This window comes from Monodelphis domestica, chromosome X (genome assembly GCF_027887165.1).
Source record: "Monodelphis domestica isolate mMonDom1 chromosome X, mMonDom1.pri, whole genome shotgun sequence".
NCBI lineage: Eukaryota > Metazoa > Chordata > Mammalia > Didelphimorphia > Didelphidae > Monodelphis > Monodelphis domestica.
In genome coordinates this window covers 52,271,215-52,281,619 of record NC_077235.1, presented here as the reverse complement: position 1 = coordinate 52,281,619, position 10,405 = coordinate 52,271,215, and the positions used below count along the sequence as shown (strand labels likewise).

At 39.5% G+C, this 10,405-nt stretch overlaps 1 pseudogene; it reads right to left on the bottom strand.

Moving 5' to 3' along the window:
* Window positions 1-7,338: 7,338 nt before the first annotated feature.
* On the bottom strand, window positions 7,339-9,233 carry LOC100022231 (microphthalmia-associated transcription factor-like; annotated as a pseudogene).
* Window positions 9,234-10,405: the final 1,172 nt, after the last annotated feature.

Below are 10,405 nucleotides of genomic sequence, written 5' to 3'. Positions count from 1 at the left end.
GAGGGAACTAAGGTCCTGGGTTCCATTCTTTCAACACAGTGAAACTCCCATGTGCAAAGAGTCCTGTGTTGGGCACTGGATGACAGCAATCAATAAGTAAGTATGTACTGTTTTTACCTTTTGCCAGGCCCTGAACTGGGCATGGGGCTACAAAGAAAAAGCAAGTCTCTGCTCTTTAGGAACTGACAATATGTACATGTTTGTAACAGAGTGGATGAGGCAGCTTGGTCTGAGAATGGATGGAGTTCCTGACCTGGAGTCAGGCAGATTTGAGTTTAAATTCTGCCTTAGACACTTACTAGATATGAAACCCTGGGTAAGTCACTTAACCTCTGCCTCAGTTTCCTCATTGGTAAATTGGGAATTTATTATTCCCATTTTATATAGCACCTACCTCCCAGAGATGTTATGAAGATCAAATAAGATAATAATTGTGCCCTAGGCAGCTGAAGGCACTGACTAGCAATGGTATAAGGAGTTTCCTCATCCAGGAGTGAATTGGAACAACCTCCAGGAGTTGATGCAGAGTGATAGGAGCAGAACCAGGAGAACATTGTACACAGAGACGGATACACTGTGGTACAATCAAATGTAATGGACTTCTCTACTAGCCGCAATGCAATGATCCAGGACAATTCTGAGGGACTTATGAGAAAGAATGTTATCCACATCCAGAGAAAGAACTGTGGGAGCAGAAACACTGAAGAAAGACAACTGCTTGATCACATAGGTTGATGGGGATATGACTGGGCATGTAGACTCTAAACAATCACCCTGGAGTAATTATCAATAATAAGGAAATAAGTCTTGACCAATGACTCATGTAAAACCCAGTGGAATTACAAGTCAGCGACAGGGAAAGGGAGGAGGGAAAGAACATGAATCATGTAACCATGGAAAACTATTCTAAATTAATTAAATAAAATTTTTCAGCATTCAGATACAAGCAAAATAAATGAAAGGTCAGACTTGGAGGCAAAGAGCTGCTGACAAGGGTGGGGATTCAGAAACGTTTCATGTAGAAGGCAGTTCTTAAGCTAAGGCTGGAAGCAAAGTAGCTAGGTATCCTGGGAGTCAAGATGAGGGGAGAATGTATTGCAGGCATGGGGTAGAGGAGGGCAGGCAGGCAGTATAAAGGCTGGAAGTTTGGTTGGGCTGTGACATGTGTTAAGGAGAGTGATATGCAGTGAAGCTGGATGAAAGCCAGGTTATGAGGAGTTTTTCAGTGCCCAAGAGAGGACTTTATATTTGATCCCAGAGGTGATAAGGAGGTGCTGAAGTTTATTGAGCTGGGGAGTGATAAGATCAGATTTAAGCAATAGGATGAGTTGGGATAGAAATAAAGTTGAGGCAGGAAGAAGGCCAATGCAATAGTCTAGTTGAGGTGACGAGGGCCTGTACAAGGCCTGGGGGCTTTGTGAGTGGAGAAAAGGGGGTATGTATATATATATATATATATATATATATATATATATATATATATATATAAGGAGAGATGTCATGAAGGTAGAAATGACAAGATTTACCAACAGATTGGATCTCAGGATGAGTGCAAGTGAGGAGCTGAGGATGACATTGAGATTCCAAACCTAGGTAATTAGCATTAAGAAATCTGGGGAGAGGAGGAGGGTTAAGGGTCATCCATTTTGAAACATTGGGAAATTGAAACATCCTATTGAACACTGGCAGCTGGTAATACAAGAGTGGTGCTCAGGGGCTGGGCTGGATAAGTAAGTTTGGGAATCATCAGCACAGTGATGATAAGTAAAACCAAGGAAGAAAGGGGCAATTATGGAGTGATGACAGCTTGTCATCACTTGAGTTCTAGGCAAAAGAATTGGAATGAGGAATCAGAGAATCTGGAGTAGTAGAGGATCTACACTACCAAGACTGGGAGAACAGTTGCTGTCTCCTCAGACCCCCTACCCCCACCCAATTTCAATCATTGAGAAATTCCCATTCATCTCAGTTCTCTTCCTCTCACATACTTTCTAGCCTTTAGTGTTCTTGGAAGGCTGGTTTCTTCTTGAAGACTCTTCATCCTTGATTTGGGTGCTCCTCCTTTTTATCTCCTCTGACACATTAGGTGAGGAGGTGTTGACCACTTCCAAACCTTCTTTGAGCTCCTACCTCTTAGCACCCTTTCCTCCTTTAAAGCTCACTCTATCAATCCATAGCATCTCATTCAGAACCTTGTTAATGTCAGCCATTGGCCTCCAGGGTTGTGGCTCTTCCTCCTTTCAAGAAGTTCAGTTCAGTACCTGATTCACAGTGTTCATCTCCCCTTCAGCATCTGCCCTCATACTTAGGGACTTCATACATAGAGAAGCATCAGTGTCCCCTTAGGCACCTTAGCTTCCCAATTCATCAAGTTCTTCATTCCACCTCAGCCACCCCTCTGGAGTGAGATCCCTTAGATCTTAAGCAAAGTTGAGGAGCTCCTCTGAGACTCTCTTTGTTCCCATTGATCATTCCCTCCCTCTATCATTCTTTATTTCTTTACAAACATGCCCAGGTCTCCCCTCAGCCTTTTAAAAGCTTCAGTTGAAACTGCTATAGCCCCAGGTTATTATCTAAAGTCTCTCCTTCCTTTTAACTGCCAGCCTTTAAGAAAGAATTTTTTATTCTCCATGCTCTCCCTTCCCTCATACCCATTCATTTCCAAAGCCCCTTACAATTAGATTTCCAACCTGACCACTCTACACAAACTACTTTATCCAGTGTACCAGGGATTTCTTACCTACCTAAATCTGATGTCTTTTCCTCAGTCCATGTTTTTCTTGAGTTCTCCACACCTTTTAACACTGTCAGTGTTCACCCACCCCACAAGCTCCTCTCTTTTCCCTTGGCTTCTGTGATATTGCTGTCTCTGGGTTATACGCCTATCTATTTGGCTTCTTTTTTCAGTCTCTTTGGCTAGGTTCTGCACCCTAAGAATGCGGGTCCCATGAAGGCTCTGTTTTGGGCTCTCCTCTCTTCCCTACATGCTTTATTGATGATTTAATCATATTTATTATCTCTCTGCTGATGACTCTCAGCCTTCCAACCCTCATGTGTCTCCTAAGCAATATCCCCATCACTAACTCTCTGCTAGAAGTCTATATGCCTGATCATCATTTCAGATTCAGCATGTCCAAAATGAAACTCATCATCTTTCCCCCTAAATTCTCCCTTTCTCAAGATTTCCCTATTTCTCTTGAGAAAACCATGACCCTCTCAGTCACCAAGGCTCTCAGCCTCACTCATCTTCCTTGACTCTTTTCTCTCTCTCATCTCTCACATCTGAACAGTTGCCAAATATTGTCAGTTTTCCCTCCACAAAGTTTCTCATCTGTCTTCTTTTAATTCACACAAGTGACCCACTTACATAAAAATATTTGTAGTAGCTTTTGCCTGTTTATAGTATAGACAAAGAATTGGTAATTGAAGGACTTTCCATCAGTTGGGGGATGGCTGTATAAGTTATGGTATATGAAGGTGATAGAACATTCTTATACCATAAGACACAATGATGGGGATAGCTTCAGAAAAAACATGGAAAGACTTGTTTGAACTGATGAAAAATGAAGTGAGCAGAACCAGGAGAAGAGTTGATATAATAACCAAAAAATCACTAAAGAAAATTACAACATGGAAAGATTTAGGAAGTCTTATCAATATAATAACCAACCACAGTTCCAGAGGAGTAATCATGAAACATGCCCATGACCTCACAACAGAAGTCAAAGACTCTGTGTACAGATTGAAACATATATTTTTGGACATACCTAATAAATTTGTTTTGATTGACTGTATATATCTGTAATAGATTTTATCTTTCTTGCTTTTTAGTGGAGGGTAATAGAGAGAGATGGGAATAAGAGAATCCAAATCTGAAATTGAATTTTTAAAACATTCCTAAGGCACAGATTTGATCATGTCACTCCCCTACTTAAAACCCTTCAGTGGCTCCCTACTGCCTCTTGGATAAAATGTGAAATCCTAAACCTGTCATGTAGAGCACAGTGCCTGGCAAATAGTAAGAGTTATATAAATGTTAAAGATGCTGATGATGGTGATAGCAAGAGATGTAGTCTAGTTTATACAAGATTAGAGGTAAGGAGAGAGACCAGAGCTGGTTACCTGGATCTGGGAATCATTGCATAGAATTGAAAATTTCACCAATGGAAGTTAATGAGATCACCAAATGAGACAGTATAGGTAGAAAAGAGAAGAGGGCCCAGGATGTAACCTTGTGAGCCATCCATTATTAGTAGGTATGCTCTGAAGATGGCAAAAGAGACTCAGGAGTAGTCAGATAAATAGGTGGGAAACTAAGAGAGAACAGAGCCACGAAAACTTAAGTTGTTGTCTTAAAGATAGTGAGGGGCTCTATGAGACTGAGGCTAAGAGGGAGAACATTCAAGAGTATACAAATGGGATTGGCAGTGCTTAGGTATAGGCATAGAGGGTAGTCCAGTTTGGTAGAGTGCTGAGAAGATGAGTAGTTTCCAATGGATTGGAAAAATACGTTGAGGTTGGGTTGTTAGGGCTTTCAGAGCTAAACAGAGCAAATAATATTTTATTCCAGAGGAAATAGGAAGGCACTGGTGTTGATGAAGTAGAGACATCACATGGTTAAATCTGCACTTAAGAGAAATTACTTTGGCAGTAGTGTGGAGGACAGACTAGACTGATGAGACACTTGAATTAGGGAGCCCAATTAGGAGGCTATTGAGGTGGTGAGGTCCAGAACTAAGGTTATAGTGAGCCATGTGAGTACTAATTGTGTGATTGAAAGCAAGAGATATTGTAAAGGTAGAAAGGGAAGGGTCTGGCAATCGATTGGATATGTGGGGCAAGAGAGAGGGAGCATGGTGGTCTCTTCAACAGAAATAGGAAAGTCTGGAAAAGGGGAGGTTGGAGTTGGGGGCAATAACAACTACAATTTGGGACATATTGAGTTGCAGATGTCTTTGGAAGCAATTTGGAATAATGCAAATAAATCAACTAAACCACTCATGCCATTTGACTCAAGAAATGATAGTCCCCAAATTACTATACATACATGGCACCACTTTTTTTGTGATAGCAGAGAATTGTAAACAGAGTACATTAAGGAAAGAACTAAACAATTTTGTTACATGAGTGTCACAATATTACAGAGCTAGAAGAACAATGATGTATATAGTGTATCATGGAAAGATCTCCATGAGTTGATACAGAGTAAAGTCAGTGGAGTCAATGAAATAGTGTATACAGTGAATACAGTAAAATATAGCAAAAAGTCAAACGTTGATGTAAAGGAAAAGGGAGACTCTAAATGCTGGGCCCCCATCCCTTTGTTCAGGCAGTAGGCCCACAGATTTTACACATCAAATATATTTTTCAGACATTTTTCATCTCTTGGTCAGTTAGGCTAATTTTTTCCTCTTCTTTTATTTTTTTGTCTTTAAAACTATTACTTGTTATGTGGTATGGTTCTTTGTGAGGAGGGATATTGGAGAAAACTATGGTGATAGGAAAAATACATCCATAGAACATTTTAAAAATTTGCTTCTAGGGCATCCTGTTTGAAATGTCTAAATAACAGTGATGTGAGATTGAGGCTTAGGGAAGAGACAGAGATATACCCACATATACCCACATATGTATACATGTGTATGTTTATATTGTATATATGTACATGTAGACAAAGAATGCACATATAAATACTATATGTATTTATGCATATGTATATATAAACATCCATATAATATTTCTATATGTGCATATATGTCACCTCATAAAGGTGATAATGATACATATGGGAACTAAGAATGTAATTAGGAGAGAAACTGTAGAGGGAGAACAGAAGAAGATATAGGACAGAGCTTTAGAGAATAACCATAGTTTGATATGGAGAGCTTTGATATGGATAATGAGCCAGCAAAGGAGACTGAGGCAGAGCTGTCACACAGGTATTAGTTGTATTAGACAGGTAGAGAAGTATATAGAGTATAAGACTTGGATGTAGGAATACAGACCTGATTTCAAGTCTTGCCTTAGAAACTAGTTGTGTAACTCTGATTTTTTTCTCTTATCTTTTCCAGGTCTCAGTCTGTAGAATGAGGATAATGGCCCCTATCTCTCAGGGTTTGGGGGAAGACTAGATGAGATAACATGTATAAAGTGTTCTGCAAACCTTAAGGTGCTAGTTAAGTGTTTAGTGGGAGAACCAATCAAGTAGAGTGTCATGAAAACTCAGAGAAGAGAGAGGATCCAGGAGAACAGAGTGGTCAGCAGTGTCAAAGGCTGTAGGGAAGTCAAGAAGGTTGAGAATTGAGGAAAGACCATCAGATTTTGGCAATGGAGAGATCATCGTCAATTTTAGAGACAGCAGTTAACAGTTGTGTGATGAGGTTGGAAGACATATTGCAGAGGGTCTAAAAGAGAGTAAGAGAAGAGTAAGTGTAGGTTTTCTTTAGAAAGCTCTAGCCACTTTTCTCTAGCCCATTTCACCATCTAGCTGCCCTGGGGAATCAATTATGGAATAATAAAAGGATTATCTTGCTGAAATGGGGATTTAGTTGAAACTTGATGGTATACCCTTTATAGTAGACCAAACTGCTATGGACTAATAATCAGGTCTGTTAAGTAGAATGTGAGTGGGAAGGTGGTAGGAATAATGCAATGTTAAAGTTTGGCCAGATGTGCTAGGCAAAAGGACAAGAGAACAAGGGATTTGAGAGTAAGAAGATAATGTAGATTTGAACTGGGTCACCAAGGGATTAAGATTGGAAAGAGGAAGGTGTAGCTTAGTGCAGGGATGGTGGATCTGGTGATCATGGTGAGGAGTGGGTTTAAGAGGAGTACAATATAGGGAAAGATGAAATGATAAATGATTTTGAACAGATAGTGGAATTTTGGAGTGCTTGAATATGGAATGGAACACTTGTTAGTGATGGAAAGGCCTAGAATATGACTTTTTCAGCTCTTGCTGAGGTAAAGGAGATCCATGGGAGTGGAGTAGATTGGTGAATGAGAAAGTAAGCTACTTGAACACAGGACCCTGCAAAGAATGCAGAAAACCAGTGAGTTTTAAAAATGTTGAAAACTTGTCATTTTAGATGCATATCCTTATAAAATGAATACAAATATATTGAAAAGAATGACGAGAATAAAGAATCCACACAAATAAAATTAACAGTACAACACGGTTTTTTTTAAAAAATCAAAGTTTAAAAGCCAATTAGACATGTGCCCAGTTTAGTTTTTATGCCTAAAAATGAAAAATTTTTTAAAAAGGAAAAAAAAAACCTTTCAAGTGCTCTTTGATATCTGACTTGGAAAATACATTTCTTTTTCCACGACAAAATATTTTTCTTATGAAAAACTCAGCTACACTCATTTGAGAAGACAAGATCATAAAAGCATCGAGAAATTGAGAGTGAGATTAAAACAAGCATTCTATTTTAGCAGTCTTGATCTTTCCCTTCTTCTTGTGCCCTGAAAGCAGCCATCAGTAATGTTTCCTAACCAAGAAACTGGCAAAAACAATTAGTTGTCCTCTAAGAGTGTAGTAGTATATCTCTTTAAATAGTCAGTGATATAAAGACTAAACAATGCTGGAAGGATATTGTATTTTTAAGGCAGCACTAATAAATCAATACATTTACAAAATGGCAAAGGGCTTTTTGGTTGCTTTACATTCTTCCATTACACTCATGTATTTCATTTCCAAGTAAAGAGCTGGCATGAAATCTCAAACCAAGTTTCACCTGAATAAAAGTTGACCATGATTTTGATTCAAAATTCTATTGCTCAGAATTCTAAAGTTCACGGTGAATCCAGTTCACAGATACTGTACGTGTCTTGTACAATACTTTGGAGGCATTGGTAATTTTAAAATAGAATATATGTCTTTTCACAAAATTCTAAAAAATAAAATATAGACTGGGCTATTGATAAAGCATGAAAAATCTTTATATTAAAGTAAAATTATCAAGAAAACCCCAAAAGGTAAAATCATTGAATCTACTGATCAGGAAGTGAAGCAGTTTGTGAGAAGGCCAATCACACATTTGCTAACAGGCATGATCAGTATCTTCCATCATGCTGCTCCTCCGGCTACTTGCTTTGGAAGCTCCAGGGGATACCAATAAGAGAAGTGGATTGGGGGAGAGAGTATCATCCATCAAGATGTCTTCCAGTTTGGAGCCCATTTTTGTAGGAACGCTGTAGGCTGGTGTTTCAATACCATTCCCCAAATTATTACTGAAAGTGATGGTGCCATCTGTAAGATCAAGGGTGGTCATGCAGGCGAGGTCTGAGTGATGCTGAAGGACATCCTGACTGCAGTTTTCAAGAATTGGTTCTTGTTTGATGACACAGTTCACCAGTTCTGGGGAGCAAAGTCCTGTAGATGGAATGAGGGAAAGTCCATGTACTCAAGCCTGTACCTCAAGTTCCTGTATTCTGAGCAAAAGATGCCTGTTAGAGTGTTCCAGTTTCTTCTGTCCATTTTCAAGTTCTTTTGCCCACTGCTGTTCTTGCTGCAGTTTTCAGATGTAATCCACAGTTGCTTTCAAAATAGTTCCCTTTTTCCAATGCATATTTGGGTCATTTGACTTTAGTATCAAAGTGCCTAGCTCTTTAATGAGGTGATTGATATTAAATCTCCTCCGCCCTTCAATTAAATTGTGATTGTCCTTTTTATGTCTCTCTTTGGCCAATGCCCTTGCTTCTGATTCTGTAGGGAAAATACATGCAGTGAGTTCCCTTTTAATATTGGGAAGATTGACTGGACAGGAGTTGCTGGTTTCCAGCCCTGGAGGTGGCATGCCTTGGTTGCCATAAAGGTCAATCAAATTTCCAGAAACAGGTAATGTATTGACCATATGCAATGCTGGATCCATCAGGCCTAGGATTTCTTCATTAGGGCTTGACTCGAGGCTAATTATGTCATCAATTACATCATCTATCTGCATGCATGATGCTTGAGAATGCGCGTTCATATTTGGGTACTCACTCTCAGCCCTGTTCTACTCTTCAAACTTATAAAACTCCTCTTTTTCACAGTTGGAGTTAAGTGTGAGCATAGCCATGGGGCTATTTGGTGTACTGCTCCCAGGTCCAGGTGGCATGACATGGTCCCCAGGCTGGTTTGGACAAGGCAAGCTCCGGGCTTGGTTGGCATGTTTATTGGCTAAAGTGGTAGAAAAGTACTGCTTTACCTGTTGCCTTTGGGCTTGCTGAATGTGGTACTTGGTGGGATTTTCTAGATGGGTCTGAACCTGACATGCTGGCATGGTGAAGAAGTCAAGCATAGTCCCAAAGTAATGCAGCCCGATGAGAAATGGGGAGATGTCTAAGCCATACTCGAAAGTAAGCTATTTGAGGGAATAGTAAACATGAATATTGAAGTCTCTTGGTATTAGGGCAGATGTTGGATAGAAAGAGAAACTGAGACTTGTCCTGAACTCAGGGAGAAAGAGGGAATAATGTTCTGGGGATCAGTACAGTTCCCAGAATCCTCATTGGGGTGATCAACTTCGATTACATGAATCTCAAAGAAGGTTTCTGAGTGACAAGAATAGAGATATGGTCCTAAAATGACAATGAGGAACAAGCAGTATTTCAACTCTCCTGAAAGACTCAATGGGATTGGGAATAGGAGACAAAATGCCATTGGAAATAGATAGGATGAGCAGAGATGCCAGTTCTCAGTGATAGGTAAGAGGTAGAAGGAGCAAGAAAGGAAGTTTTCAAATTAAAGGCCAAGAGTCCTAGAAGGCCCTCCTTCTGTGTGAGGGGTGGTGATGAAAAACAGTGTCTGTGCTCCAAAGGCTTTCAGTATTCAACCCAATACTTTATCAGTCTTTGACAATGTTTTCTAGATTCTTTTTGGTAGTATCATCTGTGCCCACATGAATCATCTTAAGAGGCTGGTAGTTATCGGATTTGAAAAGTCTTGGAAGTTCTCTGTTATGTCCTAGATTTATACCCTTGAAAGACAGCAGAAATCTCTATTTCTGTTATCAGGCTGACAAATAGCTACCTCAGTACTCTTCAGAGGGGAGTCACCAACCATCAATCAATCAATAAGCATTTTTTCCAGATTTCATTTTTTAATTGGGTTTTATTTTTAATTTTTTAAACATTTCTTTTTTATCTCCTCCTCCAGGAATAAAAGAAAAACAAAACTCTTGTGATAAATATAGATAATCAAGCAAAACAAATCCTTACATTGACTAGACCAAAAAATATGTGTGTCATTCTGCATGTTAGTCTGTCACCTCTCTGTTGAGGGCTAGGCAGAATTCTTCATCATCCATCCTCCAGAATCATGGCTGATCACTATGTTGATCAGAGTTCTTAAGTCTTTCAGAGCTATTTGTTTTTACAGTGTTGTCAACCAGCATTTATTAAGCATTTACTAGGGGCA